At 40.2% G+C, this 12,355-nt stretch overlaps 1 long non-coding RNA gene across 1 annotated transcript in view; it reads right to left on the bottom strand.

Annotated features, from left to right (window-relative positions):
• Positions 1 to 11,580, bottom strand: part of LOC114228960 (uncharacterized) — a 37,087-nt gene extending 25,507 nt beyond the window's left edge. The window contains exon 1 of the long non-coding RNA XR_008557523.1: positions 11,477 to 11,580. This is a non-coding gene — a long non-coding RNA (uncharacterized LOC114228960). The remainder of the gene's footprint in view (positions 1 to 11,476) is intronic.
• Positions 11,581 to 12,355: the final 775 nt, after the last annotated feature.

Here is a 12,355-nt window from a genome sequence, read left to right as displayed (position 1 = left end):
TTGGAGACAGCACCTTCATTCATATTAAACTTTTTTTTTTTTCTGGTAAACAATCAAGCTGAATTTTTCTTTCCTGCTGATTTGATTGGCACTGTAATCACCACAGTATACCTCTCCCAAAATGCATTTGTCTTTCGGCCAATTCACAACATCACTCTGTGATATTCCTGTCAACACTGAAGAATTTTTCTGAGCCAAGTATTGTTTTGTTTAATTCTGGTTCATTTAATTAAAATTTCCATCCTATGCATTATCACTCTGAGAAACTGCAATTTGTTATAGAAAAATTAAAGGTTTACCTGATAACATGAAAAAAATATATCATTTCACTGCCCTGTGTTTACTACCTTCAAATTGCTTAAAATAGCAGCACAGCTTAGAGTTTAAAGGCAGAAAAGATGGTAGTCCCCATTCTTCTCTTGCTTTGGGATTCTGGTCAATTTAAATAGCACTCCTATATGTGTGGGTGTTTAAGATAGTCACATAAGTTCTTGTTTCATTCACTAAATAGCTATCATTACCATCTACAATTTACTGGAGTCTGATCTAATTATTGGGGCAGGTGAGGTAGCAGTAAAATGAAAAATTCCATGCCATCATTTAGTTTACAATGTGGTGAAAAGTGATCAACATGTAACCAATTAAATAAACAATTATGTCAGGTAATAAAAAGTACCATAGGGAAAAAGTAGCGGGGTAGGTAGGATGCCACATCAACTGGAATGGTCAGGGGAGGTCTCTGAGGAATTAAGAGTGAAGTATCCTAAAGGAGTTAGCCTTGCAATGATCACTGAGAGTGCTCCAGGAAGAGGGAAGAGTCTGTAGATGAAAGCTCTGTGCATCCTAAAGCCCACATGGGTGTAGCAAGTGCATGGGGAAGGGGAGGCAGTGGCTAGAGGGACGTGAATGCAGGGAACAGCTGGTGGTGCAAGAAACAGTCCAACCAGGAAATAATTGGAGAAGTGGTGCTGGACTTACTGGATTGGATGTGGGATGAGAACAGAGAAACTAGGACTTGGACCAAGCCTAGGTTTTTGCCTATACCATTGAGTGAATACTGGTGCCAGTAACCAAGACAGGAAGATAACCAGCATTTTTCTGAGTGGGAACCAGCAGTCTTGCTGTCCCATGTCGAAGGTCAGATCGATATTAGACATCAGGTGGAGATGCCACATAAGCAGCTGTCCTCCCTCCTGGAGTCCAGGGGAGGAGCTGGAGATGTGCATTGTGACCTCACTGAATACCAGTGGTAACTGAGCACACGCATCTGAAGGGGAACACGGCAGGAGAGAGTGTGGATGGAAACAAAGGCGGGTACCAATATCTATAAGTAGAATGGGACTCCAGCAGAAGAGACTGAGAAAGAGAACTAGTAGGGTAATAGCATAGCTAGAGAGGGGTGGTGTTCCAGACTATTGGAGAACAGGATTTTGAAGAGGTAAGAGTGGCCAACTATAAAAAATGTGTAGTGCATAAGAGGTCAAATTAGGTATGGAAGAGAAATTAACCAGTGAACTTGGCCATTTGCGGTTTTGTGAATGAACTTGAAGACACACTGTCATTTTGTGCAGCCTGTAAACATGCTTTTTACATTACATGATATTACCTGGAAAAGACTGAATTGTTTGTTTGTTTTTCCAACTCTCTATTCCCTCCTTGTCATTAGATCGTATATTCATATATTTTGCATTTTGGCTTTGCTTTGCCTCCAAGTGAAGTAGGCAAGGTATATATTCCTCTCTCTGGACTTGGAGCTTGTCTGTGTATCTAATCATACAGAAAATACATTAAATATCTGTAAAATTTACATATTTTAATAGTCAAGCATCCAGCACGAGGCCCAGCAGATTACCAAATAGATAATAGGGAGAAGCTTAGAAAGAAGAAGGCATATTTCCTCCATTGCACTGGATAAAAATATAGAATACATGGGAAATGATGCAAGCAGGCGAGTAGATAGGGTTGTAGAAAAACAAAAAGATTATCAGTTGAACCTTTCTACTAACCCTCTCTAAACTATGTCTGCTAAAATCGATACAAACTCTGATCTCTCAGTCACTGAAACAAATTCTGACCAGGAAAGAAGCCTCATTTGCTGAGACTCGGTGGCTGCTCTTTCAGTGTTGGGCGGATGTGGTTTCTAGGTGCGTAGCAATCTGAGAGGATCCCACACAAAATAAACAATACCCTTCTCTCCTTCCTGTACTACTTAGGCTGAGGATAGACTCCAGGAACTGTGGACAGAAAAGTGCACAATGGCACCACACAATACACACACAGGGCAGTCTAAGAAGGAGGCTCCTTGACAAATATTTCTCCTCCTAGACCCCTTTCCACACAAGGCTCCAGCCTGTAGAGCAGGTCATTCTCAAGCTTTAACCTGTATTGGGGTCACCTAAAGGGGTTCTTAAACACCAAATTCTTGGTCCAACCCCCAGAGCTTCTGATGAAGTAAGTCTGTGGTGATGACAATGACAATTTACATTTCTAAAACTTCCTAAGTAAGGAGGGTGCTGTTCTGGGAATAACAATTTTAGAACTATTAATCCAAAGTGGTCATTGCTGACTGTAGTAGCCAGTGAGAGAGGAAAGAGACTTTGGAAGAAGGTGTTGGGTATCTTTCCTCTGTTCCTCTTTAACCACTCTTTATTCTCTTCATGCTTCTTCTCTATGCCCCAAGAGGCTGGTCTATACCAATGGGCCTCCCTGACCACTGGGTTTCAGTTGGGATTAAACAATGAGGAACATAGCAGGCAATTAGAGGAGGGAGGAGAGGGGATTGGATTGTGGGGGTTGCTGTCAGTTGTCTGTATCTACAACCCAAGTTCTCTCTCTTGGCAGAGAGCCCCCTCTGTACAGCTTTCTCTCTCCATGCCCTTTAAAGCTTAGAAACTCCAATGACTTCCCTCCTACAAGTGCAGGGAGTTGCACTATCCTTTATGACATCTTATATCCCACTTTTATTTTTATAATTACATTATTAGTCTCCTAATCTACTCAATTGGAACATGTGATTTTCTGCAGGGAGCATGACATATATGGGACAGAACAAGCTTGCTTGAAGACTTATCTAAAAACAGCACTGCTCAGTCTGCCTCCATCCTTGGTTAGCTTGCCAATGAGGCTAAGGGATAGGTACAGCTCTATTCCTATAAAAGAAATTATTTTTTAAAGGTTTTCTACATATATAGCTCTTTCTATGTTCTACTCAAAGTCCTGTGCAAGAAAACCAGTTTATATTTATTTGAACTTAGAACCTAACTATATTATGTACACAAAAATGTTTTTGACAATTGGTATAAATTTTTCAAGAATACACACTTGGTAATTTGAGAAAAATATCCTACCTAATAAAATAGTAATATGCAAATTGTCTGCACCTTCGCTACGCCCAAGCCATGCCCACCAGTCAAAGCCACGCCTATCGGCCAAACAGGGCGAGTATGCAAATTACCCAACAAAGATGGCGGTTAATTTGCATATGCTGAGGGAGGGAGGAGTGAAGACTGAAGACAACTTAGAAGTAAGAGGGAGGAAAAGCAGAAAGCAAGGTGGCTGCCAGAGGGAAAGCCCGGGCGGGGCAGAGCAGGGCGGAGTGGGGCGGAGCAGGGCGGAGCGGGGCGGGTGGCAGCGGCAGTGCATGAGGCCGAAGCGGCTGCTTGCAGGATTCTTCCTGCAAATGGGCTACTAGTATATATATATTTATTAATAACTTTCTAATAGCCCTAGCCCAGTGGTCGGCAAACTCATTAGTCAACAGAGCCAAATATCAACAGTACAAAGATTGAAATTTCTTTTGAGAGCCAAACTTTTTAAACTTAAACTTCTTCTAACTCCACTTCTTCAAAATAGACTCGCCCAGGCCGTGGTATTTTGTGGAAGAGCCACACTCAAGGGGCCAAAGGGCCGCATGTGGCTCTCGAGCCGCAGTTTGCCAACTACTGCCCTAGCCAGTTTGGCTCTGTGGATAGAGCATCAGCCTACAGACTGAATGGTCCTGGGTTTGATTCCAGGCAAAAGCATATGCCTGGTTTGCAGGCTCAATCCCCAGTGGGGGACATGCAGGAGGCAGCTGATCAATTATTCTCCCTCATCATTGATGTTTCTATCTCTCCCTCTGCCCTCTGAAATCAATAAAAATATATTTCAAAAAGGTAATAACTTCACCAATAGATGTCCACTATTTCTAGAAATTTTATCACCAGAAGCAAGTATTGTAGTCACCAAAATAAAACAATGCAATTGTGATATTTGATCACTTATGTCTTCTAGTGTAGGACTATATATATATATATATATATATATATATATATATATATATATATATATATATATATATATATATGTATATAGATATATATATAATTTTATTATAGGTAGGACAATAGGTTTTTCTTTTAAAATTAAATGCATATTGGTAAGTTAATTATGATTATATTAAAGTTTAATTTATCAACTAAAGTATATACTATAAAAGAAAGTATGAGGTTTTGTAGGGTTGAGAACCATATTTTATGAATAGAATGGCTATCATCAATAAATCAACAAACAATAAGTGCTGGCGAGGATGTGGAGAATAGGGAACCCTTGTGCACTGTTGGTGGGAATGCAGATTGGTGCAGCCACTGTGGAAAGCAGTATGGAGTTACTTCAAAAGATTAAAAATGGATCTGCCTTATGACCCAGTGATTCCACTTCTGGGAATATATCCAAAGAAACCTGAAACACTAATTTGAGAGAATATATGAACCCCTATCTTCATTGCTGCATTATTTACAATAGCCAAGATTTGGAAGCTGTTCAAGTGAAGTGTCCATCAGAAGATGAGTGGATAAAACAGTTATGGTACATTTACACAATGAAGTACTACTCAGTGGTACAAAGGAAGAAAATTTTACCTTTTGTAACAGCATGGATGGAGTTGGAGAACATTATGCTATGTGAAATAAGCCAGTCAGAGAAAGACAAGTACCATATGATTTCACTCATATATGGAATTTAATGAACAAACTGAACTAACAAGCAAAATGGAGACAGACATAGATATAGAGCAGGCAGACATCTTGGTTGGAGGGAAGGAGTGTTGAAGGGGATGGAGGACTGAGCAAAAAAGAAAAAAAAATAGAGAAAGAACTCATGAACATGGACAACAGTGTGGTGATTGTGGCAGGTAGAGGAGGTTGGAGGTACAAGAGAGTATAAGGGGGATAAATGGTGATGGAAAATAATAAACTAAAATAAAGGGAAAAAACACATTTGAAAAGACACTTGTAGTCATGCACATGTGAGAAACCAAAGTTCTGAACTATTGAATCAACATACAACATACTGGTATAACATAATTAACAACTAGAGGAAAGTTGATACAAGTCAGTGATGTACAGGTGACCTTGAATGGAAGCCACCCACAATTCAAGCCACAAATGCCTTGGAGAATGGCATTTCCCTTTGCAGGTATTCTTCCACATGTGAATGCTGACCTTGTTGGTGAGTCTCACCAGCTTCCCAGCCATGAACAACTGCACCAAATGTGGGGAAGTTTGGGCGTTGAGAACAACTGAGGAAAGACCCAGAAGTAGGGATCAGATTTGTATACTTCTTCATTAAATAGTATGATTTTAGTAACAGCTTGAAGTATTCTTAATACCACATGTGGTTGTGGCATATTTTCCTTCTTTTTCGTCATGTGGGTATTTGCTTGGAAATCAAACCCAAAAATGTAAAATAAAAAAAAATTAATCTTTACACACCCAGTACAATAACAAAAAATAAAAAAAGACTGCAAAGATATTTAAAACAACAACAAAAACACACCCTGAATGTAAAGGATAGCATACATGTTACTGATAATATCAAGTTAGCACGTTACTTAAAGCTTGCTAATGTATTATTTCATTTCTTCTTCACAGCAGCCATGTGAGATATTATTATTATTACTATTATGCTGAAGAGAACATGAACCTCAGGAGAGCTAGTAAAATAGCCCCACACTTTTAAGTTAGTAAAGGATAGAGTTAGGAATCAGGATTGACAATTTCAACAGCTATTCTTGCACTACAAGTGCTGTTGCCCTGCAAGCTGAGCTGTGTCAGATCCCTTTGGGTGATAGAAGAAAGAGGTGGTCTTGGATTTTATCCTGAAGGTCAAATCCCTAAGTATTTGGTTTTTGACACCATCATAACAATGAAATTGTTTACCGATACCATCCTTTTTGATAAATGATAGAACAATTTTTCATCCTCATATAAACTTGATCTCTGAATTTTCACCATGTAAGTTTCAAGATATGTATATACGTTTTTCCCTGGGATAGTTCTTAGTATTCATTAGACTAGAATTAAAGCCACTCCTAGACTCTCTCCTTAGAGGAGTCCAACTATTCTGATGGTTTCAGCTGCTATGCCCACGCCGGCGGCACTCGCACTCTCCCCTGAACTCCTGAGCTCAATCTTCAGTTGGTGACTAAGCATCTCTTCTTAAAGATTTCTTGAGCACTTTAGGCATAATGTTTTAAAGAACATAAGCTCTTCATTGTCTCCCTCACACCCACTTCTCAACATATATACATTCTTCACACAACTCAAAACTCTTCCCTTATTTTTCTATTCATCATCATAAATTTATTTATATAATCTGGAAACCTGAGGTTTATCCTTTCCTGAACCTTCTTTCAAATCCTTCATTAATTTTATGTTAGTGATTATAACTCCCACTTTTGCAGGTTCTTCTTCTCTGATTCCCACTACCACTACCTTATTTCAGCTCCCCATTATTTTCTAAGCAAATTACTTCAAATTCAGCTAATTTTCATGATCCCAGCATTTCCATGCTCTGACCCATTACCATATGGTAGTCATGTGATCTGTCTCAAATAAAGGCCTATAACGTTGTCCCCCTGGCCTCCCCTCCACTCACAATCAGACAGCAATAAGTCGCAGGGGGCAAATTGTGCCAGTTTTAACTGTTGGCTACTGCACACTTTATTCTCCAAGTGTAAGCCTTTCACAGTCTCTCTCTTCCTTCAGTGTACAGTCTAGACTAAGCCTCCTCTGAGGATCTCATAAGCTGGGGGGATTTTCTGTGGATCATGGGTTTATCATTACTGTGGAATTTTCGTCACCACTTTAATAATATGTATGCTTGTCAATTTCACTCACCCGACTTTAATCAACCTGAGATAAGAATTTGTATATTATAAATAATTGTAACCCAAGAAGCTAACCATATTTGACATACAGAAGACATTCTGTCAACATTGATCAAGAGAATGAAAGACTTAATGAATGAACACATGAGTATGAGCAGAATACGGAGTGTATGTAGCCACATGTAAGAGCACCTCACTCCTTCTAGGATTGCATGGAGCTGGCTGTCCCACAGCATTGTTGCTCACCACACACCTGAGTGACCCTAGCTTAATCAAGAAACCTCGTTATGGGGACTTTGAAAGAATCATTAAATGTAGAATTTTAATGGAAGAAGAGACTTTTACACATACATTACATTACATTACATTACATTACATTACATTACATTACATTACATTACATTACATTACTTAAGACTGTCACAGACAGACAAACACACAGATCACTCACAAAATATGATTGCTTACCTCATGGAATTGTTGTGAAGAGTAATTAGGTGGCAGAGAGAATTAAAGGATAATAAGAATGTAATAAAGGCATTTTAAATGATAAATCATTTTATATGTTGCAGTTTCAGAGGTTAAGGAATCTGGGGTGCTTTGCTGGGCGGTTCTGGTTCAGGGTTTCTCATGAGATTGCAGAGAAGATGTCACCTAGGTCTGCTCGTCTGAAGGTTTGACTGGGGCTGGCACAAGAACAGGCATGTAGATCAGAGGAACATGAGCTCCAAATACCTGCATGATACTGCAAAGAGGACTCAGTTCCTGACTGGCTGTGGTGGGAGGCTTTAGTTCCAGGTCACATGGGCCTCGTTGCAGGGCTTCTTTTTTCTTTTTATCTTTATTTTTGAAAGCATTACATATGTCCCCCTTTTCCCCTTGTTAACCCCTTCTAGCTCACCCTTACCCCTGCCCTCACCACCCTATTATCTGTGCCCATGGGTTATGCATATATGCATGCAAGCTCTTTGGTTGATCGCCTCCAACCCGCCCACCCATCCTACACCTTCCCTCTGATATTACTCAATCTGTTCCATGTTCCAAGTCTCTGGAGACACTCCATCCATCATTTAATTTAGTTCATTAGATTCCACATATGAGTGAGATCAGGTGATACTTGTCTTTCTCTGACTGGATTATTTCCCTTAGCACAATACTCTCCAGGTCCGTCCATGCTATCTCAAAGGGTAAGAGATCCTTCTTCACAGACACTGGAGTGGTGGTGGCTTGTCCTGGGGTTGTGAGTGGCCGGGGGGGGGGGGGACATCAATTGGGGAAAAAGGAAACATATGTAATACTTTAAACAGTAAAAAAGAGAGAGAGATCCTTTTTTACTACTGAATAGTATTCCATGATATAAATCCATTCATCTACTGATGGGCACTTGGGCTGTTTCCAGATCTTAGCTATTGTAAATTGTGCTGCTATGAACATAGGGGTGCATACATTCTTGCTGATTGGTGTTTCAGGTTCCTTAGGATATAGTCCTAAAAGTGGGTTCACTGGGTTAAATGGCCACTCCATATTTAATTTCTTTTTCTTCTTTCTTTTTTATTTTTTGCCCTTGACTGGGATTGAACCCAGGACCCTTTGGTCCACAGGCCGATGCTCTATCCACTAAGCCAAACCTGCTAGGGCCATATTTAGTGTCTCCAGGAAACTCCATGCTATTTTCTGTAATGACTGCATGAGTTTGCATCCCCACTAGTAGTGTATTAGGGTTCTCTTTCTCCACATCCTCGCCAGCACTTGTCCTTTGTTGATTTGTTGATAGTAATGATTCTGACAGATGTGAGGGGATACCTCATTGTAATTTTAATTTGCATATCTCTGATATCAATGACTTTGAGCATTTTTCAAATGTATCTTGGACAACTGCATGTCCACTTTGGAGAAGTGTCTATTTAGGTCCTTTGCCCATTTTTTAATTGGATTGTTTGTCTCCCTTTTGTTAAGTTGTAAGAGTTCCTTATATATTTTGGATATTAACCCTTTATCAGACATATCACTGCCAAATATGTTCTCCCATACAGTGGTTTCTCTTTTTTATTTTGTTGATTATTTCTTTTGCTGTGCAGAAGCTTTTTATGTTGATGTAGTCCCATTTGTTTATTTTATCCTTAGTTTCCTTTGTCCTGGGAGATGTATCCATAAATATAATGATATGAAGGTGTCTGAGATTTTGCTGCCTGTGTTTTCTTCTAAGATTATTATGGTTTCACAATGGAAGGTTTCAACAGTAAACTAGAAGAAGTTGAGGATCGAATCGGCAAGTTATAAGACAAGATAGAAAAGGCACCCAAGAGTGCAGCAGGTGAAAAAAACAAACAAACATTTAAAAGCAGGAGAGTCTAAGGGAGCTTGGGGACATGAAAGGAAACAATATCCACAAAATAGAGATGCCAGAAGGAGAGAAAGCTGAGCAAGATATAGAAAACCTGTTTGAAGAAATAATGACAGAAAAATTTCCTGACTTGGGGAAGAAAAAAGTCACACAAGTCCAAGAAGCACAGAGAGTCCCTATCAAGATGAATACAAAAAGATAAACACCAAGACACATCATAATTAAATTGGCAAATGAAAAAAAGAAAGAAAGAATCATAAAGGCTGCAAGAGAGAAACAGAGTTACCTACAAGTAATCTCCCACTAGACTATCAACTGACTTCTCAACAGAAATATATCAGGCCAGAAAGAAATTAGATGAAGTATACAAAGTGATGAAAAGCAAGGGACTGAATCCTAGAATATTCTATTCAGCAAGGCTATCATTCAAAATTAAAGGTGAAACCAGAAACTTCACAAACAAACAAAAGAAAGACTAAGGGAGTTTATTACCACCAAACCAGCAATGCAGGAAATAGTAAAGGGACTGTTGTAAAAAGAAGAAATAGAAAGGGAAGAAGGAACACAGGCTTAAAGAATAAAAATGGCAACAATCAGGTACCTATCAATAATAATCTTAAACATAGATGGATTAAATGCTCCAATCAAAATACATAGGGCAGCTGAATGGATAAGAAAACATGACCCATATATATGCTGTCTATAAGAGTTCTACCTCAGAACAAAGGACTCACACAGACTAAAAGTGAAGGGATGGAAAAAATTCTTCATGCACATGGAAATGAAAGAAAAGCTGGGGTAGCAATACTTATATCTGACAAAATAGAACGAAGGCCATAATAAGAGATAAGGAAGGCCATTCACAATACTAAAGGGATCAATACAACAAAAGGATATAATTCTGGTACACACATATGCACCCAATAGAGGTGCATCCAAATACATTAAAAAAAAAAATTCTGAAAGATATGAAGGGAGAGAGAGACAGCAGTAAAATCAGAGTAAGGGACTTTAACCTTTTGCACTCGGATGTCGAGTGTGACTTGACACAGTTAGCATTAGAATAAAGGAATCGAGAAAAAAGCAAGCGAGTGCAAAGGGTTAATACCCCATTGACTTTATTGGATAAACTTTCTAAACAAAAATCAACAAAGAAACAGCAATCCTAAATGACTCATTAGATAACATGGAACTAATTAATATCTTCAGAAACATTTCACCCCAAAGCTAGAGAATATACATTATCTCAAGTGCACATGAGTCATTCACAAAGATAGACCACATGTTAGGAAACAGGCTAAGTCTGTACAAATTCAAGAAGATTGAAATCACATAAAGCATCTTCTCAGATCACAATGGCATAAAATAAGAAATCAACTGCAATAAAAACAATTAAAACAATAAGACATATGGAAGCTAAACACCATGTTATTAAACAATGAATGGGTTACCAAAGAGATCAAAGAAGAAATAAATAAAAAATCTGGAGGAGAGACAAAATGGCGGCGGAATAGACGGACATGTCCTGAGCCTTGTCCCAGAGCAAATAGAGGGAGCAGCTGAAATGAGTGAAATCCAGCCCAAATTGGCAAAGGAGGCGCAGCTGGTGAGACAGTTTGCAGCCGGGAAGGGCAGAGATCCCTGGGATAAAGGTAAAATCAAAGATCTAGGCAGTAGAATCTGCCAGACCTCTGTGCCCAAAAGGTCAGGGAGAAACTACACAGCGTCAAGCCACGTCCCTGAGGACACGCAAAGCGTCTGACTGAAAAAAAAAAAAAGGGTCCACGGGACTGCGGGAGGTAGTGGATTTTAGACCTTAGAATCTGGATTTGGGATCTGAGCTCAAAGGCAGCCCTGAAGAGCTGCCGGACCGCACAGTGCCGGCAAGAGAGGAACTTGCAGAGACATGGTCCCTCCTCATGCTGGGGCCTGCTCCTTTCTCCACTGAACCTAGTTCATAGGACCTTTTGGATACAGACACTTACCTGTGGCTGAGGTGAGGAGAAGGTGTGGAGTTGTGGAATCTGGGGGGAGTAGGCAGTGGATGGTCCAGGAGAGGTGGTAGCGAGTCTGGTGCTGAGTCATATCTAAGCCCCGGTTGCCATTTTCGCCTGAGAGATAGCCCCTCCCTCCAGTCTCCAGGCAACCAATATAGCCACACCCAGATTCCACCCTGAATAACACCATGGAATCTGAATACTCCCTGAGGCCATAGGATCTGCCCTAAAAAGAAATCTTTAGAAGCTAGGCACATCAATTATGCAGCTACACTGCCAGGGCCCTTCAGAGTGCTTCAGTGTGCCTCACTGGCAAACTTACCGCGGGTGCTCCTGTGAGCCACCACTGGGAGTAAGCGCCTATCCACCACAGGTGCAGCAGCGAAAGCTGAGTCTGCCCACCCCACAACTACAGAACTCTGGGCACCACAGTCATGCCTTTCCAGAGTGCAAACCCCCTGAGCCACACCATCCCAACAGACAGTTCCTTGGTGCCACTGTGAGTCCCCACTGGGCATGCGTGATTTCAATTAAGGATACAAGACTGCAAAAATTGGGATACTCCATTCCACGGCTGCTGACTTCTAGACACCGCAGTTGTGCCTCTCCGGTTCGCAGGCCTACATCAAGAGAACCCAAATAGCTCAAGTAGGGAGCTACACTAGATTACCAAGCCCATGAGAACTGAGAGATTACACCAGTAGCACCATCACCAAAAGAACCTGGGTAGCAAAGCAATTGGATCTACAATTAAAACATTACAGGAAAACATGGGGAAACAAAAAAGCAATCCCCAAAGGAAAGAAAAAGAGGAATCACCAGAAAGGGAGTTAAATGAAATTGACGCTAGCAGCTTAACAGAGAAAG

This window comes from Eptesicus fuscus, chromosome 11, assembly GCF_027574615.1.
Source record: "Eptesicus fuscus isolate TK198812 chromosome 11, DD_ASM_mEF_20220401, whole genome shotgun sequence".
Taxonomy (NCBI): Eukaryota; Metazoa; Chordata; class Mammalia; order Chiroptera; family Vespertilionidae; genus Eptesicus; species Eptesicus fuscus.
The sequence above is the reverse complement of the archived record's forward strand: the minus strand, read 5'-3'. Positions and strand labels throughout refer to the sequence as shown.